Raw genomic sequence first — 15,029 nt, forward strand, 5'->3', positions numbered from 1 at the left:
AGTTATGAAAGACAAAGGAGGAAATCAATATAAGTTGCCCCACTTGCACAAGGATCGCGTTCAGAATGCTGGAATGGAAATAACCGGTGTATATTGCGACAGTCGGGTAGTTGTTGATACTAGGGCCATTATAGAAGAAATGGAAATTGCAATAGGAAAAGAAAATGAAAGGAAAGAATTAGCTAGAGAATGGAAAAGAAAGAAAAGTAAAGGGAAGGGAAGGGAAGAAGTTGCCAGAGAAAGGAAAAGAATGTAGTCAAGAGGGGACAAAGAGGCCCTTATGTCATGTAGTCAGGTGCTCCTTGTGTATGTCTTGTGTAATCTTGTGTCAAGAGGGGACAAAGATGCCCTTATGTCATGTGTAATCTTGTGTCAAGAGGGAACAAAGAGGACCTTATGTCATGACCTTGTGTATGCCTTGTCTAATTCTTGTATATAAACTCCTTGTTGGAATTTATTAGAATTTGGGTTATTTGGAATCTGAATTGATTTGGATTAATTTTAGTTATTTGAATTAATTTAAAATATTTGGATTAATTTGAATAATTTGGATTACAACTGAATATTTGTGCTAACATAATCTTTGCCATTTTAGAAATGCACTAATTAAATTTCTAAAATGAAGCCATAGATATACAGTGTTCTGTTCTGACACTCACATCATTGGGAAGGTAATGTTCCTAACAGCTGTTGCCAGGCCTCGATATAACAATGAGGGGGAGCTAATATTCGATGGGAAGATCGGCATTTGGGCATTCGTCGAAGAGACTGAGGCGAAGCGGACAAGTCAGAACAGAACAAAGGGAACAAAAGTGTTGACATCAGTGAAAGTAACCAGGCCTGTGTGCAGAGATTATCTAATCAATAAGGTTATCCCGGCAATTCAGGATAAGTGGCCTGACGATGATGAGGGAGAAACAATATTCATCCAACAGGATAACGCAAAGCCACATGTCCATCCCAATGATGTAGCTTTTGGAGAAGCTGTGGAACAAACTGATCTTGACATCCGATTGCTACAACAGCCCCCAAATAGCCCTGAGTTAAAATGTTTGGACCTCTGCTTCCATAACTCTCTCCAGTCTCTAACCGACTGCAGGTCACCTACATGTTGGAAATATGCCCTAGAGGCAATAATAAATGGTTATTATTATATTTCTTTGTTCATGATAATTGTCTATTGTTCATGCTATAATTGTGTTATCCGGAAATCGTAATACATGTGTGAATACATAGACCACAACGTGTCCCTAGTAAGCCTCTAGTTGACTAGCTCGTTGATCAACAGATAGTCATGGTTTCCTGACTATGGACATTGGATGTCATTGATAACGGGATCACATCATTAGGAGAATGATGTGATGGACAAGACCCAATCCTAAGCATAGCACAAAAGATTGTGTAGTTCGTTTGCTAGAGCTTTTCCAATGTCAAATATTATTTCCTTAGACCATGAGATCGTGCAACTCCCGAATACCGTAGGATTACTTTGGGTGTGCCAAACGTCACAACGTAACTGGGTGACTATAAAGGTACACTACGGGTATCTCCGAAAGTGTCTGTTGAGTTGGCACGGATCGAGACTGGGATTTGTCACTCCGTATGACGGAGAGGTATCTCTGGGCCCACTCGGTAATGCATCATCATAATGAGCTCAATGTGACTAAGGAGTTAGCCACGGGATCATGCATTACGGTACGAGTAAAGAGACTTGCCGGTAACGAGATTGAACAAGGTATTTGGATACCGACGATCGAATCTCGGGCAAGTAACATACCGATTGACAAAGGGAATTGTATACGGGATTGATTGAATCCTCGACATCGTGGTTCATCCGATGAGATCATCGTGGAACATGTGGGAGCCAACATGGGTATCCAGATCCCGCTGTTGGTTATTGACCGGAGAGGCGTCTCGGTCATGTCTGCATGTCTCCCGAACCCGTAGGGTCTACACACTTAAGGTTCGGTGACGCTAGGGTTGTAGAGATATTAGTATGCGGAAACCCGAAAGTTGTTCGGAGTCCCGGATGAGATCCCTGACGTCACGAGGAGTTCCGGAATAGTCCGGAGGTGAAGAATTATATATAGGAAGTCCAGTTTCGGCCACCGGGAAAGTTTCGGGGGTTATCGGTATTGTACCGGGACCACCGGAAGGGTCCCGGGGGTCCACCGGGTGGGGCCACCTATCCCGGAGGGCCCCATGGGCTGAAGTGGGAAGGGAACCAGCCCTTAGTGGGCTGGGGCGCCCCCCTTGGGCCTCCCCCTGCGCCTAGGGTTGGAAACCCTAGGGGTGGGGGGCGCCCCACTTGGCTTGGGGGGAAGCCACCCCCCCTTCCCCCTTGGCCGCCCCCCCTTGTAGATGGGTTCCAGGGCCGGCGCCCCTCCCAGGGGGCCTATATATAGTGGGGGGGAGGGCAGCAGCACCACAGCCCCTGGCGCCTCCCTCTCCCCCTGCAACACCTCTCCCTCTCACAGAAGCTTGGCGAAGCCCTGCCGAGATCCCCGCTACTTCCACCACCACGCCGTCGTGCTGCTGGATCTCCATCAACCTCTCCTTCCCCCTTGCTGGATCAAGAAGGAGGAGACGTCGCTGCTCCGTACGTGTGTTGAACGCGGAGGTGCCGTCCGTTCGGCACTCGGTCATCGGTGATTTGGATCACGGCGAGTACGACTCCATCAACTCCGTTCATTGGAACGCTTCCGCTCGCGATCTACAAGGGTATGTAGATGCACTCATTTCCCCTCGTTGCTAGTATACTCCATAGATGGATCTTGGTGATGCGTAGGAAATTTTAAAATTCTGCTACGATCCCCAACAGTGGCATCATGAGCCAGGCCTATGCGTAGTTACTATGCACGAGTAGAACACAAAGCAGTTGTGGGCGTAGATGTTGCCAATTCTTCTTGCCGCTACTAGTGTTATCTTGTTTCGGCGGCATTGTGGGATGAAGCGGCCCGGACCGACCTTACACGTACGCTTACGTGAGACAGGTTCCACCGACTGACATGCACTAGTTGCATAAGGTGGCTAGCGAGTGTCTGTCTCTCCCACTTTAGTCGGAACGGATTCGATGAAAAGGGTCCTTATGAAGGGTAAATAGAAATTGGCATATCACGTTGTGGTCTTACGTAGGTAAGAAACGTTCTTGCTAGAAACCTATAGAAGCCACGTAAAAACTTGCAACAACAATTAGAGGACGTCTAACTTGTTTTTGCAGCATGTGCTATGTGATGTGATATGGCCAGAAGATGTGATGAATGATATATGTGATGTATGAGATCGATCATATTCTTGTAATAGGAATCACGACTTGCATGTCGATGAGTATGACAACCGGCAGGAGCCATAGGAGTTGTCTTTATTTTTTGTATGACCTGCGTGTCATTGAATAACGCCATGTAAATTACTTTACTTTATTGCTAAGCGCGTTAGCCATAGAAGTAGAAGTAATCGTTGGCGTGACAACTTCATGAAGACACAATGATGGAGATCATGGTGTCATGCCGGTGACGAAGATGATCATGGCGCCCCGAAGATGGAGATCAAAGGAGCAAAATGATATTGGCCATATCATGTCACTATTTGATTGCATGTGATGTTTATCATGTTTTGCATCTTATTTGCTTAGAACGACGGTAGTAAGTAAGATGATCCCTTATAATAATTTCAAGAAAGTGTTCCCCCTAACTGTGCACCGTTGCGAAGGTTCGTTGTTTCGAAGCACCACGTGATGATCAGGTGTGATAGATTCTAACGTTCGCATACAACGAGTGTTGACGAGCCTAGCATGTACAGACATGGCCTCGGAACACACGCAATACACTTGGGTTGACTTGACGAGCCTAGCATGTACAGACATGGCCTCGGAACACGGAGGACCGAAAGGTCGAGCATGAGTCGTATAGAAGATACGATCAACATGGAGATGTTCACCGATCTTGACTAGTCCGTCTCACGTGATGATCGGACACGGCCTAGTTAACTCGGATCATGTTTCACTTAGATGACTAGAGGGATGTCTATCTGAGTGGGAGTTCATTGAATAATTTGATTATATGAACTTAATTATCATGAACTTAGTCTAAAATCTTTACAATATGTCTTGTAGATCAAATGGCCCACGTTGTCCTCAACTTCAACGCGTTCCTAGAGAAAACCAAGCTGAAAGATGATGGCAGCAACTATACGGACTGGGTCCGGAACCTGAGGATCATCCTCATAGCTGCCAAGAAAGATTATGTCTTAGAAGCACCGCTAGGTGAAGCACCCATCCCAGAGAACCAAGACGTTATGAACGCTTGGCAATCACGTGCTGATGATTACTCCCTCGTTCAGTGCGGCATGCTTTACAGCTTAGAACCGGGGCTCCAAAAGCGTTTTGAGAAGCATGGAGCATATGAGATGTTCGAAGAGCTGAAAATGGTTTTCCAAGCTCATGCCCGGGTCGAGAGATATGAAGTCTCCGACAAGTTCTTCAGCTGTAAAATGGAGGAAAATAGTTCTGTTAGTGAGCACATACTCAGAATGTCTGGGTTACACAACCGCTTGTCTCAGCTGGGAGTTAATCTCCCGGATGACGCGGTCATTGACAGAATCCTTCAGTCGCTTCCACCGAGCTACAAGAGCTTTGTGATGAATTTCAATATGCAGGGGATGGAAAAGACCATTCCTGAGGTATATTCAATGCTGAAATCAGCGGAGGTGGAGATCAGAAAGGAACATCAAGTGTTGATGGTGAATAAAACCACTAAGTTCAAGAAAGGCAAGGGTAAGAAGAACTTCAAGAAGGACGGCAAGGGAGTTGCCGCGCCCGGTAAGCCAGTTGCCGGGAAGAAGCCAAGTAATGGACCCAAGCCTGAGACTGAGTGCTTTTATTGCAAGGGAAGTGGTCACTGGAAGCGGAACTGCCCCAAATACTTAGCGGACAAGAAGGCCGGCAACACCAAAGGTATATGTGATATACATGTAATTGATGTGTACCTTACCAGTACTCGTAGTAGCTCCTGGGTATTTGATACCGGTGCGGTTGCTCATATTTGTAACTCAAAACAGGAGCTGCGGAATAAGCGGAGACTGGCGAAGGACGAGGTGACGATGCGCGTCGGGAATGGTTCCAAGGTCGATGTGATCGCCGTCGGCACGCTGCCTCTGCATTTACCTACGGGATTAGTTTTAAACCTCAATAATTGTTATTTAGTGCCAGCTTTGAGCATGAACATTGTATCTGGATCTCGTTTAATTCGAGATGGCTACTCATTTAAATCCGAGAATAATGGTTGTTCTATTTATATGAGAGATATGTTTTATGGTCATGCCCCGCTGGTCAATGGTTTATTCTTGATGAATCTCGAACGTGATGTTACACATATTCATAGTGTGAATACCAAAAGATGTAAAGTTGATAACGATAGTCCCACATACTTGTGGCACTGCCGCCTTGGTCACATTGGTGTCAAGCGCATGAAGAAGCTCCATGCTGATGGACTTTTGGAGTCTCTTGATTACGAATCATTTGACACGTGCGAACCATGCCTCATGGGTAAGATGACCAAGACTCCGTTCTCCGGAACAATGGAGCGAGCAACCAACTTATTGGAAATCATACATACCGATGTGTGCGGTCCAATGAGTGTTGAGGCTCGCGGTGGCTATCGTTATGTTCTCACTCTCACTGATGACTTGAGTAGATATGGGTATGTTTACCTGATGAAACACAAGTCTGAAACCTTTGAAAAGTTCAAGGAATTTCAGAGTGAGGTTGAGAATCAACGTGACAGGAAAATAAAGTTCTTACGATCAGATCGTGGTGGAGAATATTTAAGTCACGAATTTGGTACGCACTTAAAGAAATGTGGAATCGTTTCACAACTCACGCCGCCTGGAACACCTCAACGAAACGGTGTGTCCGAACGTCGTAATCGCACTCTATTGGATATGGTGCGATCTATGATGTCTCTTACCGATCTACCGCTCTCATTTTGGGGCTATGCTTTAGAGACTGCCGCATTCACTTTAAATAGGGCTCCGTCGAAATCCGTTGAGACGACACCGTATGAATTATGGTTTGGGAAGAAACCTAAGCTGTCGTTTCTAAAAGTTTGGGGATGCGATGCTTATGTCAAGAAACTTCAACCTAAAAAGCTCGAACCCAAGTCGGAAAAATGCGTCTTCATAGGATACCCTAAGGAAACCATTGGGTATACCTTCTACCTCAAATCCGAAGGCAAGATCTTTGTTGCCAAGAACGGGTCCTTTCTGGAGAAAGAGTTTCTCTTGAAAGAATTAAGTGGGAGGAAAGTGGAACTTGATGAGGTGATAGTCACCCCTTCCGAACCGGAAAGTAGCGCAGCGCGGGAAGATGTTCCTGTGGTGCCTACACCGACTGGGGAGGAAGTTAATGATGATGATCATAAAGCTTCAGATCAAGTTACTGCTGAACTTCGAAGGTCCACAAGGACACGTTCCGCACCAGAGTGGTATGGCAACCCTGTCCTGGAAATCATGTTGTTAGACAACGGTGAACCTTCGAACTATGAAGAAGCGATGGCGGGCCCGGATTCCGACAAATGGCTAGAAGCCATGAAATCCGAGATAGGATCCATGTATGAAAACGAAGTATGGACTTTGACTGAGTTGCCCGATGATCGGCGAGCCATAGAAAATAAATGGATCTTTAAGAAGAAGACAGACGCGGATGGTAATGTGACTATCTATAAGGCTCGACTTGTCGCTAAGGGTTATCGACAAGTTCAAGGGGTTGACTACGATGAGACTTTCTCACCCGTAGCGAAGCTGAAGTCCGTCCGAATCATGTTAGCAATTGCCGCATACTATGATTATGAGATATGGCAGATGGACGTCAAAACGGCATTCCTTAACGGCTTTCTTAAGGAAGAATTGTATATGATGCAGCCGGAAGGTTTTGTCGATCCTAAGAATGCTAACAAGGTATGCAAGCTCCAGCGCTCCATCTATGGGCGGGTGCAAGCATCTCGGAGTTGGAACATTCGTTTTGATGAGATGATCAAAGCGTTTGGGTTTACACAGACTTATGGAGAAGCCTATGTTTACAAGAAAGTGAGTGGGAGCTCTGTAGCATTTCTCTTATTATATGTGGATGACATACTATTGATGGGAAATGATATAGAATTCTTGGGAAGTATAAAGGCCTACTTGAATAAGTGTTTTTCAATGAAGGACCTTGGAGAAGCTGCTTATATATTAGGCATCAAGATCTATAGAGATAGATCAAGACGCCTCATTGGTCTTTCACAGAGTACGTACCTTGACAAGATATTGAAGAAGTTCAATATGGATCAGTCCAAGAAGGGGTTCTTGCCTGTATTGCAAGGTGTGCAATTGAGCACGGCTCAATGCCCGACCACGGCAGAAGATAGAGAAAAGATGAGTGTCATCCCCTATGCCTCGGCCATAGGGTCTATTATGTATGCCATGTTGTGTACCAGACCTGATGTAAACCTTGCCGTAAGTTTGGTAGGAAGGTACCAAAGTAATCCCGGCATGGAGCACTGGACAGCGGTCAAGAATATCCTGAAGTACCTGAAGAGGACTAAGGATATGTTTCTCGTTTATGGAGGTGACGAAGAGCTCGTCGTAAAGGGTTACGTCGACGCTAGCTTCGACACAGATCTGGATGACTCGAAGTCACAAACCGGATACGTGTATATTTTGAATGGAGGGGCAGTAAGCTGGTGCAGTTGCAAGCAAAGCATCGTGGCGGGATCTACATGTGAAGCGGAGTACATGGCAGCCTCAGAGGCAGCGCAAGAAGCAATCTGGATGAAGGAGTTCATTACCGACCTAGGGGTGATTCCCAATGCGTCGGGCCCGATGACTCTCTTCTGTGACAACACTGGAGCTATTGCCCTTGCGAAGGAGCCTAGATTTCACAGGCAGACCAGGCATATCAAGCGTCGCGTCAACTCCATTCGTGAAAGTGTTCAAAATGGAGACATAGATATTTGTAAAGTACATACGGACCTGAATGTAGCAGATCCGTTGACTAAACCTCTCCCTAGAGCAAAACATGATCAACACCAGAACGCCATGGGTGTTCGATTCATCACAATGTAACTAGATTATTGACTCTAGTGCAAGTGGGAGACTGTTGGAAATATGCCCTAGAGGCAATAATAAATGGTTATTATTATATTTCTTTGTTCATGATAATTGTCTATTGTTCATGCTATAATTGTGTTATCCGGAAATCGTAATACATGTGTGAATACATAGACCACAGCGTGTCCCTAGTAAGCCTCTAGTTGACTAGCTCGTTGATCAACAGATAGTCATGGTTTCCTGACTATGGACATTGGATGTCATTGATAACGGGATCACATCATTAGGAGAATGATGTGATGGACAAGACCCAATCCTAAGCATAGCACAAAAGATCGTGTAGTTCGTTTGCTAGAGCTTTTCCAATGTCAGGTATTATTTCCTTAGACCATGAGATCGTGCAACTCCCGGATACCGTAGGAGTACTTTGGGTGTGCCAAACGTCACAACGTAACTGGGTGACTATAAAGGTACACTACGGGTATCTCCGAAAGTGTCTGTTGAGTTGGCACGGATCGAGACTGGGATTTGTCACTCCGTATGACGGAGAGGTATCTCTGGGCCCACTCGGTAATGCATCATCATAATGAGCTCAATGTGACTAAGGAGTTAGCCACGGGATCATGCATTACGGTACGAGTAAAGAGACTTGCCGGTAACGAGATTGAACAAGGTATTTGGATACCGACGATCGAATCTCGGGCAAGTAACATACCGATTGACAAAGGGAATTGTATACGGGATTGATTGAATCCTCGACATCGTGGTTCATCCGATGAGATCATCGTGGAACATGTGGGAGCCAACATGGGTATCCAGATCCCGCTGTTGGTTATTGACCGGAGAGGCGTCTCGGTCATGTCTGCATGTCTCCCGAACCCGTAGGGTCTACACACTTAAGGTTCGGTGACGCTAGGGTTGTAGAGATATTAGTATGCGGAAACCCGAAAGTTGTTCGGAGTCCCGGATGAGATCCCTGACGTCACGAGGAGTTCCGGAATAGTCCGGAGGTGAAGAATTATATATAGGAAGTCCAGTTTCGGCCACCGGGAAAGTTTCGGGGGTTATCGGTATTGTACCGGGACCACCGGAAGGGTCCCGGGGGTCCACCGGGTGGGGCCACCTATCCCGGAGGGCCCCATGGGCTGAAGTGGGAAGGGAACCAGCCCTTAGTGGGCTGGGGCGCCCCCCTTGGGCCTCCCCCTGCGCCTAGGGTTGGAAACCCTAGGGGTGGGGGGCGCCCCACTTGGCTTGGGGGGAAGCCACCCCCCCTTCCCCCTTGGCCGCCCCCCCTTGTAGATGGGTTCCAGGGCCGGCGCCCCTCCCAGGGGGCCTATATATAGTGGGGGGGAGGGCAGCAGCACCACAGCCCCTGGCGCCTCCCTCTCCCCCTGCAACACCTCTCCCTCTCACAGAAGCTTGGCGAAGCCTTGCCGAGATCCCCGCTACTTCCACCACCACGCCGTCGTGCTGCTGGATCTCCATCAACCTCTCCTTCCCCCTTGCTGGATCAAGAAGGAGGAGAAGTCGCTGCTCCGTACGTGTGTTGAACGCGGAGGTGCCGTCCGTTCGGCACTCGGTCATCGGTGATTTGGATCACGGCGAGTACGACTCCATCAACTCCGTTCATTGGAACGCTTCCGCTCGCGATCTACAAGGGTATGTAGATGCACTCCTTTCCCCTCGTTGCTAGTATACTCCATAGATGGATCTTGGTGATGCGTAGGAAATTTTAAAATTCTGCTACGATCCCCAACACTACAAACATCCAGGAACTGGTACAGGGTGTGGAAGAGGAATTCGAGAACTACGATCCCGACAGGTTGCACAGAAGCTTTATCACATTAGAAGCAGTTATGTTTGAAGTTATGAAAGACAAAGGAGGAAATCAATATAAGTTACCCCACTTGCACAAGGATCGCGTTCAGAATGCTGGAATGGAAATAACCGGTGTATATTGCAACAGTCGGGTAGTTGTTGATAATAGGGCCATTATAGAAGAAATGGAAATTGCAATAGGAAAAGAAAATGTAAGGAAAGAATTAGATAGAGAAGGGAAAAGAAAGAAAAGTAAAGGGAAGGGAAGGGAAGAAGTGGCCAGAGAAAGGAAAAGAATGTAGTCAAGAGGGGACAAAGAGGCCCTTATGTCATGTAGTCAGGTGCTCCTTGTGTATGTCTTGTGTAATCTTGTGTCAAGAGGGGACAAAGAGGCCATTATGTCATGTGTAATCTTGTGTCAAAAGGGGACAAAGAGGACCTTATGTCATGCCCTTGTGTATGCCTTGTCTAATCCTTGTATATAAACTCCTTGTTGGAATTTATTGGAATTTGGGTTATTTGGAATTTGAATTGATTTGGATTAATTTTAGTTATTTGAATTAATTTAAAATATTTAGATTAATTTGAATAATTTGGATTAAAACTGAATATTTGTGCTAACATAATGTTTGCCATTTTAAAAATGCACTAATTAAATTTCTAAAATGAAGCCATAGATATACAGTGTTCTGTTCTGACAGTAGCTAGGTACTATAGATAGGATAGCTGAAGTTTCAGAACTGAGGAGAAGGAAGAAGTAGGAATAAGTAGGAGTATCTTTATGTTGCAATCCTTGGGTTTACAAAGGAGCAAATGGGACTTGAAGAGCACTTGCAGTAAGGGAAATTCAGTTAAAAAAAGGCCTTGAGTAAATTCAGTTAAAGATGCATTAACAACAAGGCCTTGAGTAAACTTAGACTTCCTAACAGCATGTTCTGATCCACTAAGAGCAAGTCTAAGCTTTTTCCTACACCACACACACACAACACAGGATGTCAAGATGACCCAACTTTTTTCATGTCATGGCTTTGATGAATGATGCCCCCACATTTCATGATCAATCTGTGAGAATAAAACCATTAGTCTGTGGAGGTCCAGTAAAAAGAAAATGTGGAGGTCCCATGCCCAAACTGAATGAAACTAAAGGAAGGCTGCTCTAGGAAAGGGGGAGGCATTCTCATCTTGTCATCTTGACAGAATTCAGAGTAGTTCAAACAAGATCCACTCTACTGTAAAAATCAGATAACTACTGATTCTTGTGTACACCATTTAAAATGATTGCTATTGACTGAATTCAGTGAAATTTGTCAAACTGAAAATGGAAAATACACTTCTGCTGTACTTCAATTTTGCAAACTGAAAATGCTCCAAGCAGATCTTAGTTTCAAAATGGAAAATATCCCAAGCAGGAGTACTCCAGGAGTACACTTCTCAGTTTTGTTAGTTAGTGATCAGGTATGAACCTAAGTTTTGTTAAATGGACAGTTTGTTACAGTTTGACTAACTAAAATTTGATAGCTAGGGATCAGTTATGAACCTAACTTCTGTTAAATGGACAATTTGGCTGAATCTCTGGATCAAACTATAAATGCTCACATCAAGGAGAAAATTGACAGTTTTGACAGTAACTTTAGTCTGAATCTTAGCATCAAGTAGTTTCAGTACTCATCTCTGAATCTGAAATCTTGAACAGGAGCTCCAGGCGATGTCGGCCTTGAGGTGCTGGACGATGGTGCAGTGGCTGAATAGGAGTGGACGACGTCTTCTACCTTCTGGCGACGGTGACACAGGGTGGACGGCGTCTTCTACCTTCTTGAAGAAGCCAATTCAAATCTAGTATGACTTTACACTGAAAAAAAGATTTACAGAAAAAAAATCCTAAATTTACTAGCTTGAGAAGAACAATTTCAGACTACATTGAGCAGAACAAAAAGAATCCTAAGCTTAAGCAACCCACGGGAGGGGGCCGAACCTGCTGGTCACGTCCGGCGGCCACGCCGGGTCTCATCGCCGGAGCACTTTGCGCCGCCGTCTGGACATCTGTGCGTGCGGCCTAGGCCCTGGAAGAGTCGTCGGGTGGTCGTCCGTGCATCTGTCCGTCCGAAGCTGCGTGCAGGTGGACCGGACCGAATTCGTGGTCGACGGAGTCGATATGGCGTGGAATTGGTCGACGACGACGTTTAGCCGGCGACGAAGTGGTCGAAGAGCAGATCCATACAAAATCAAAGCTTCCCCGTCGTTGTCGAGGAAGTGGTGGACCAACGCGGCGAGGGGCAGGGCGGCAGCGTGGGGCGGCGAGGGTGGGAGGGGGAGGGGGTCAGGCAGCATGGGGAGGCATTCAGGGGAGGGGAAGAGCAAGGCGGAGCCCATCGTGCAATCGGCCGTCGGCGGAGAGAGAGACCGACCACAGAGCGACGAAGACGCTGGACTGCGGGTTTGGTCCGGAAAAACCTGAGGACTAAACTGCAAAATAACCCCTGCGACATGTTTTTCGGGACGGAGGGAGTAGTAGATATGCAATGTGCTCAAGTTATCGAAAAAACAATTAACTTTTATAGTTATCAAGTTATATTTCTGAGCTCCGTGCATCAGGAGTATCACGTACTCTTGGGTGCAAAAAATATGCTCTTGGCAAAGCTCATATAAGGTGGACTAAAAATATACAGAAACTTGTTACGTGATTGAGCACTAGCAAAACCTTTTACATCTCCGCCACTCTTTTCACCGATTTCCACAGTTTTCAGATGTTTGATATCAAATCCCAACATGTAAAATATGGCTAGATTCTTAGGCCCTCTTATTTGCATGATTCTATAAAATCGCATGTCAAATTTTGTGAACGATGAACCACATGGTATGTGTGGCAAGCAACTTCTGAATGAAAAGTAAGTTATCATGATTTCGGTTGTTAGCTCTACTTTGAAAAGGTACATAATCCATAAAAAAGAATGTGAGCGATTACGTACTTGTCATAGCTAACGTAGAAATAAAAAAAATTGAAACTACATTTTAATTAAGAGGGGGGGGGGGGGGGGGGGATCCTAGAAATGCATGTGAAGCGGTCTGTATGATTTTAAACGGTTTTCAACCCTACAATCAGACAGGCTCCATAATATTTGTACTAGGAAAAACAGAGTTTTATAGACTGTATAAAATTATAGTACTACATATTTTATAAAAGAAGGCAGTTGTTCTATCTCGGTTTGTTTTACAGATCTACCCCCTCTGTGCCGGTTAAATTCGCCGAATACCCCTGAACTAAAAGGGACGCCAGCGTCAACGATTGACACGTTGTAGCTTTGCAATTTTCCGGAGCAGCCGATGGAATGTCTCATCAGGCGATTCTGACTCATCGCAGGTCATTATGTTCCGTTGGTTGAACCAGGCCTATCAAATCCCTGATGCAACATGCCACACTCAAACTTGATCCCACCACATGTACACACACACACACACGGACAGTGCCACCAGCCAGCAACCCTACCTCACCTAATCCATGCTAGTACGTTCCGTGGAAGCCTACCAACACATAATTAGCACTAACACGACAGCAGGACAGCACGGGTCACAAGCTGAAGTCCTCATGAACCCAATGCTCCGTCCATCTGCATGCATGCAAGCACCCACCTGGCTTGGTTGGCCTCATAATGCCCTAGAACACCATTTTTCTTATGAGTAACCCCCAGAACAAATCGTGCATCAGACTATCCAGAGCATTGCTGCATCAGTCCATTGATGAATGATGAGAATGGCTGATGGGGATCTAGCTTTATGACCCTTCTGGCCTTGTACCTTGTCTTCGCGAGGATGCTGTTACTCGAGAAAACGAAGTGGCGAGGCTGAAGTGCATGGCACTCTAGCTAGTCTTTCACTAGCGCCGTTGGTTGGAGAGTAACTATCGTGAAGTCTGAACGGAACTTGAGTTGCGTGCACCCACGGCGTTCCTGGAAGATGTCAAGATGAGACAAAGCCATGCAAGCGGCCCGACCGACGCCCATCCTTTCCTCGGTTTCGTCTCGTCGGCTCTCCCTCCCGAGCGCTCGCCAAGTGCATACGCACCAAATATCGCGTGGCGGTTGTGCGTACATTAGATGGAAATGATGGATCACTGTCGAATTCAGATGGCGCAAAGAACGTCTCTTTGATTGACGAGCTGCCTTGATTGATGCAAGCGTGGCCATGTGGGCGTGGGAAGGAGGACCGACGTTTGTGCCTGGAGGTCGTTGTCTCCCAACCCAGGTAGAGTATTTTGCGGATTAGATTGCCATGCCCTCCTGTCCCTGAACTGCTCTTTGTGTTCGTTCACATGTTGTTGTCTGTAGCTGGGACGATTATAGATTCTCAGGATATGTATATTCATCCATCCACTGGTTAGAAAGCTGAGTATCTATAGCCGGACTCCTCAAATGCCTTTTTCACGTCTGGACGGACGGTCCGGTCAATGACTGCACAAAGATTATGACCCAGCCACACCCCTTATACCGGCCCAATATGTACCGACTGACTGGCACCCTCCTATGCAGCCCATATATAGAGTTGATATGGGGAGTCCTGGACACGCCTGGGCGCATCCGTCATGTCCGATTCGGCTCACGCTGGTCCACCTTGACTCCACATACATTTGTCCCTATCCACATCCAGGACGAAACCCTAGTCACTCAACCTCACTTCACTCCACTCCACCCCAAGCTCCTTTCCGGCGATCTTCGGCCTTCTTCAGCATGGCGGGCAACGAACCCGACTCCGATATCTCCTGATCCGTCGACTGATACCTCATCCCATGTGTGGTGAAGAGGGGATGGAAATCTGCATGGCTCTTCGCCGCTCCCGGGAGGAGACCACCCCACCACTGTCAGACTTGATTCGGCGGGAATTCATCGCGTTAGCACAATGGTGCTTGGATCCGCCGAGGTTGGTGCCTCGAGGTGCGTGACCGCGGCCTCGCCAAACACGGTCAACACCGTCTCGCGCCGTAACTCTAGGTGGTGGCGCAACACCTTCGGTGGCGCCTCATCGCCACGGCGTCGGGCTTCGAGTCGGAGGTCAACGCCGGCATGCCTCACGCCCTGACCGGTGCGGACGCACGGCATGCGAGGCAGAGGGCACGGGATGTCGCGACAGCTCTCGAG

The sequence above is a fragment of the Aegilops tauschii genome, chromosome 4 (genome assembly GCF_002575655.3).
Source record: "Aegilops tauschii subsp. strangulata cultivar AL8/78 chromosome 4, Aet v6.0, whole genome shotgun sequence".
Taxonomy (NCBI): Eukaryota; Viridiplantae; Streptophyta; class Magnoliopsida; order Poales; family Poaceae; genus Aegilops; species Aegilops tauschii.